Here is a 6,933-nt window from a genome sequence, read left to right on the forward strand (position 1 = left end):
CTTTCTTTATAGTTCAACTCTCACATCCATACATGACCACTGGAAAAACCATAGCCTTGAGTAGACAGATCTTTGTTGACAAAGTAATGTCTCTGTTTTTTAATATGCTGTCTAAGTGATTTTGGCCTGTAATTTTCTTTTTTTCTGTTGTCTTTGTCTGATTTTGGTATCAGGGTGATGGTGGCCTTGTAGAATGAATTTGAAAGTGTTCCTTCCTCTGCAATTTTGTGAAAGAGCTTTAGAAGGATAGGCATTAGCTCTTCTCTAAATGTTTGATAGAATTCTCCTGTGAAGCTATCTGATCCTTGGCTTCTGTTTTTTTGGAGATTTTTGATCACAGCTTCGATTTCAGTTCTTGTAATTGGGCTGTTCATAATTTCTATTTCTTCCTCATTCAGTCTGAAAGATTGAACTTTTCTAAGAATCTGTCCATTTCTTCCAGGTTGTCTATTTTATTGCCATATAGTTGTTCATAATAGTCTCTTATAATCCTTTGTATTTCTGCATTGTCTGTTGTAACCTTTCCTTTTTCATTTCTTATTTTGTTGATTTGATTCTTCTCTCTTTTTTGCTTGATGAATCTGACTAAAGTTTGTCAATTTTGTTTATCTTCTCAAAGAATCAGCTTTTAGTTTTGTTAACCTTTACTATTGTTTCTTTCATTTCTTCTTCATTTACTTCTGCTCAGATCTTTATGATTTCTTTCATTTGACTAATTTTTTTTTTTTCTTCTTCTTTTTCCAGTTGCTTTAGGTGTAAAGTTAGGTTGTCTTTCAATGTTTTTCTTATTTCTTGAGGTAGAATTGTATTGCTATAAACTTCCTTCTTAGAACTGCTTTTTGGTGCATCCCATTGGTTTTGAGTTGTCGTGTTTTCATTGTCATTTGTTTCTAGAAATGTTTTAATTTCACTTTTGATGTCTTCAGTAACCTGTTGGTTATTTAGAAACATGTTGTTTAATCTCCATGTGTTTATGTTTCTTACAGTTTTTTTTCCCCTTTAATTGATATCTAATCTCATAGCATTGTGGTCAGAGAAGATGTTTGATACGATTTCAATTTTCTTAAATTTACTGAGATTTGATTTGTGACCCAAAATGTGGTTTATCCTGGAGAATGTTCCATGCGCACTTAAGAAGAGGTGTATTCTTCTGCATTTGGATGGAATGTCCTGAAGAAAACAATGAGATCTATCTCATCTAATGTATCATTTAAGATGTATTTCCTTATTAATATTCTGTGATGATGACCTGTCCATTGGTGTGAGTGGGGTGTTAAAGTCTCCTATTGTTATTGTGTTACTGTCAATATCTCCTTTTATATCTGTTAGTGTTTGTCTTACGTATGCGGTGCTCCTATGTTGGGTGCATAGATATTTACAATTGTGATGTCTTCCTCTTGGATTAATGCCTTGATCAGTATATAGTGTCTTTCCTTATCTCATATAATCTTCTTTATTTTAAGGTCTTTTTTGTCTTATATGAGGATTGTTACTCTGGCTTTCTTTTGCTTCCCATTTGTATGGAGCATATATCTCCATCCTCTCACTTTCAGTCCATGTGTGTTTTGATATCTGAAGTGGGTTTCTTGTAGACAGCATATATATGGATCTTGTTTTTGTATACATTCAGCCAGTCTGTGTCTTTTGGTTGGAGCATTTAATCCATTTACATTTAAAGTAATTATTGATATATATGTTCCTAATGCCATTGTCTCATTGTTTGGGGGTGATTTTGTACATCTTTTTTCTTCTCTCATATTTCTTGACTATATAAGTCCGTTTTACATTTGTTGTAAAGCTGGTTTTGTGGTACTGACTTCTCTTAACTTTTACTTGTCTGAAAAGCTGTTTATTTCTCCATCAATTTTCAATGAGATCCTTGCTGGGCACAGTAATCTTGGTTGTAGATTTTTTTCCCTTTCAGTACTTTAAACATATCCTCCCATTCCCTTCTGGCCTGCAGAGTTTCTGCTGAAAGATCAGCTTTTAAGAGTATGGGATTTCCCTTTTATGTTACTTGTTGCTTCTCCCTTGCCCAAAAGGGTTTCTAAAAGAAGCAGTTCACACAATGTGTTACAGCTCTTCTGATTTCCTGTATGCATGCATGCTAAGTTAATTCAGTCATGTCTTCTTTATTTTCAAGATAATGTTGTATCCTCCTAAAATTGCTAATGCTGCTATGACTGATGATAATAAAAATATTTTTCATTGATAATGTGTGGCTTCCAAAAAGTTATGTAATTAAACTACTCTGATTCTCAAAACAATCCTGAAGAATACAAAGATGTTATTCTAAAGTACATCACTTAAATGAGGAAATTGGGGTTGAAAGTTATTATGGAACTTACACAATTATGCATATTAGCACTGTGAAAAATGCTTTAAAGTTGTTCTAATCCAGTGATCTCACTTACGGTTGAGAAAATTGCAACTTAAATAGGTTAAGTGACTTATTCAAGGTCCTGTAGAGAATGAACTGATACAGCAAAATTAGGGCTCCTTAAGTCCAGTGATATTTAGACTGCACTATTCTGTGTTTTATTTAAGTACAGCCCAAAATATGCATTGTTTTAAAAAGCTATTTAAAGCAGCATCTACCTGAAATGGACTAACTGTCAAAAGCACTTCATAAGTCATAGGTTTTTAATATATTTGCTTCTCCTCATTAAATGGGAAAAATCTTTGGGAAGAAAGGAGAGAAAGAGAGAGAGGGAGAGAGTTCTCTTAGGTAAGAGTGTTCAGTTTAAATCTTGAACCTTAATTATATTTAATTTTAAATTAGGTATGCAGAAAATATGTGAAGTTAACTATAATCTTCAATTTTATTCAATGTTTTGACACAGATAGGAAATATAGCAAATGGAAAGACAACATGAGATATTTAGAATTCTTCTTAATATAGAATTGATGCAACCACATTTGGTAATATTTAGTATCATTTACTTTAAACTAGTAACTGCAATTCTACTATGAATTATTTCTGCCATTATTTTAGAACTAGAATACTGTTGATAGTATTTAATATTAACACTCTCTATGTCTTAGATTCTGTAAGAAACAAGTAAAATATGCAGTTCTGTTTCCAGGACAGTTTCATTTGCATTTCATTACACTTTTAACCCTCAATTTTTATTCTTTTAGAGGCTATTACAGGGGCTGGTAATCATACCTTATATATTATAAACAACACTTCAGTCATCAAAGAGATCATGTGGTCCATTCTTCTGATTCTGAGCATAACAGCCTTAGATCATTCAAATCTATTCTTACTTTTCTAATTTTTCAAGACACCAGGTGTAAAGATCAAATCAATCAAAAAAAAAAAAAAGTATATTTCCTCAGAGGCAAATATGTGAAATAAATTGAGTTATATCTTGTGAGGAATAAAATGATTAGCATTTGGTCTCAAGCTCAGAATCAAAGGATAAACTAAAACACAGTACCATAGGTAGAATAACATTTTAATAAAGCAATAACAATGTCATAAAGTGATATTCAATTTATTCTCAAATGATTGATTCAGGCAATACATGCTGGTAGATTTCAGAGGAGGGAAGAAATACATCCTAACATTTGATAGAAATTATCTCTTGCTGTAACTAAACGGCATTTTGACTGAGTCTTTTGTAATCACTAGAACTGGCAAGTTACAAGTCTGCTTATTTTTTTGAGCCTTTAGCATCCATAACTTCTTGGATGTCTTTGAAACTTTTCCTCTAGGGTTGAGTCGACTATCTGTTAAATAATCTATAATTATTGGCATGCATGTGTGTGTGTGTGTTAGTCACTCAGTCGTGTTCAACTCTTTGTGACCCCACGGACTGTAGCCCGCCAAGGGCCTCTGTCCATGGGATTCTCCAGGCAAGAATACTGGAGTGGCTTGCTATTCCCTTCTCCTGAGGATCTTTTCAACCCAGGGATTGAACCCTGGTCTCCTGCCTTGCAAGCAGATTCTCTCCTGTTTGAGCTACAGGGGAGTCCTTATATACAATGCCTTCTTGAAATAATACAGTATTGTAGAGTTAAAAAATAAAATTAAATTAAAAAAAAAGAAATAAAAGAAATAATATGTACTCTGATCCCATTACTATATCTTATTTTTTAAAGCAACTTGATTCAATTCAGTTCAAATGTACTAATATTGCCATTGCAAATAATTCATTTGGTGAGGACAAAGAAGTTCTTGTGTCAATGTGATTAGAAGAGAGGGTGAGGCACTAGAATAAGTGAGATAGGCAGTTTGGAATTAATCAAGATAAGAGTACCATCTCATTACATCTCATATTTTACCCAAACAAAAGCATTGGGTGTATGCAATGTATACTCTTCCTTGGCCTTATTATTGTACTTTGCCCTGTAATTGATAAATCATTCCTTTAATTAATCATTTCTACTTCTAGACAAAATATTAGATAGAGTGTTGTTGTTGTTGTTGTTTTCTTGCAGTGTAAATTTCTGAATCAGGAATAGAAATTGCTTATTTGGGGCAGAAGGCAGATATTAAAGACTACAGTGTAAAAGGGAAAAAAATATTTAGTTATAAGGTAAAATACAACACACACAAATCTGAAATATCCTTGAAATGATTTGAGGGGATTTTCTTTTACAGTGATGAAATGTCTGTGGACTCAGTAATGTATGACACTGTGTTCATGATTGGTAGATGCAAAATGCCTATTCTTTTTCAACTTCTTTAAGTCACTGTTATAATATAAAATTACCAGTAGGTAATAACACAACAAAATCTTCTGTAGCACTGCTTCCTAGGTAGATATATTGCTGGAGGTTTTCTGTCAATGAATACATGAGGGTGAAAGAGTGAAAAACAGCCCTCTCTACCCAAACTTTCCTTCATGTTTATTGCACCTTGCAAAGAGGGAGGAGATCTGAGTATGGAACAGAGAATAAGTAACATAAAGCCATACAGAGCAGTGAATCTTACATGCTTCATACTCACAGGTCTGATATACTTTCTCCCCAGAGGAAATAGTATCTTGCTTGTGAACACTGAAGATTGTAAACTAACAATTTACACAAGAGAAAACATAAACAAGCAAATGTGACATCAATCTTTAGGGAAAATTTTATTTCCACTTGATTATCCTCAATGTTTTTAATAACACTCAAAATGGGCAAGAGTGCAGACAAACTGGAAGAAATTTAAACCCAGGCTCCAGTTGAAAATATTTAATGCAAATACTCTGGTGCCAGAGGTCAATCAAATTACTATATACCAATAATTATATCCTTTGCCCTAGTTACTCAAATCATTTCACTGAGTAAGTTTCCTGGAAGTCAAACTGGGTATAACAAGTGCTTTCCCAAGAGTTCAGTCTATAGTTGTTGCTGGGAAACAACAGAACAATTGTTGATAATAAATCAGAATCTGAACCACTCACACTCACCTATACTGATATTGCACTGTGTTCATATATTCTGTGTATTTCCAATGTTTTATAGAGCCATCTATAATAATAATAGATCATTCATTCAGCCAAGAGTTAAATGGCATTCTTTTAATGTCAATCATTATGCCAAATGATGAGTTTTCAAAAAAATTGAAATCTGTTGCAAATGTCAATTCCTTTCTTTGTGTTTGTATAAAAACAGACTGAGGTTCAGACCCATTACATCTCTAAGTTACGACTGCATGGACACCACAAGTACAGATTGCATTAAGTTAGGAAGAAATGGTATACTTATCACAAAAGCATGTGTTTGTTTAAATAAAGACTACTTTGAGAGTGTAAAAGTGTTGTTCCATATTACTATCCCATGATCACAATGAAGATTCCCTTAAGTCAGGAGGGGATAAAAAGGAACACATTGAAAAACCCACAGCTTCCTGTAGCTTAACAATTGACAATGTAATTGGACCAAAGAATTTTTTTTGATTTATTATTCATATTCTTTATGAGCCACATCACCACCTCTCAGCAACATGAGTACTGAGTGTAAGGTTGTTGCTATATGTGTGTGTATGTGTGTGTTATACACACACAAAAGCTATAGAAATATGCATTATATGTATATTTATATATACACATATGTATTTAGAAAATATATTACAACCGCAATTATTCAGAAAAAAATAGAAATGATAGCAAAATGTCTACTTTACAAAGCATAAAACTTTGATAATGAACTCACATATCAGAAAATTTTCCACATTTAAAAAATATATTTCAAAAGCGTATTGTCAGAACCATATGTTACTGCTATTACTTCTAGAAAACCAAGCTTAGAAGTCATTTCATTGGGTTTCACTTTAAGGTTTCAATTCTTAGTCAGAAAGAATATATGAGAGGATATGAAAGGTCTTGTCACTATGATGATATTCTTGCAAGAAAAAATTAAAGTTGAGCAAGTCTTCTTAGTCTAGAAATAAACTTCAATATGGCTTTCACCTTTCTAGACCCATAGAAAGTTGCTCTTGGTTATCTGCATAATTCTCATTGATTCCAAGAAAATATTTAATTGGATAGGAAAAATAAGAAGCTAATTTGTTCATTACATTTTTTATATGAACTTTGATTCTTCCAGGGTTATTTCTTTTGCTGTTTTTATGTGACCCCTTTTCATAATATAGCACTGGTATAGTGAATGGCGTAATTTGACATAGGCAGAATCAATCCTTTTTTTCTAAGTGGAGTATCTTATAAGGAAACGTTTGGAATCAGAGATAGAGGCTTAGTTAAAAATCCTCATAATAAACACACACACACACACACACACACTAACCTAGTTTTCCATATGCTTCTTTGAGTGATTGTTCCTGACCACATACACTGAATGACTGTGATGATTAAATTCTGTGATCTTTTCTCCACATTTAACTCATCTTGTCAGGTATGGAAGACCAATGGCTTCATTTAAAAAAAAAAAAAAGACAAAACCACAAGGCTTTGTTCCTTGACCTTTAGTTCTGAGAAA

Source organism: Bos grunniens, chromosome 14 (genome assembly GCF_055505025.1).
Source record: "Bos grunniens cultivar Pamir isolate PY7600 chromosome 14, Bosgru_T2T1.0, whole genome shotgun sequence".
In the NCBI taxonomy this organism is placed as follows: domain Eukaryota; kingdom Metazoa; phylum Chordata; class Mammalia; order Artiodactyla; family Bovidae; genus Bos; species Bos grunniens.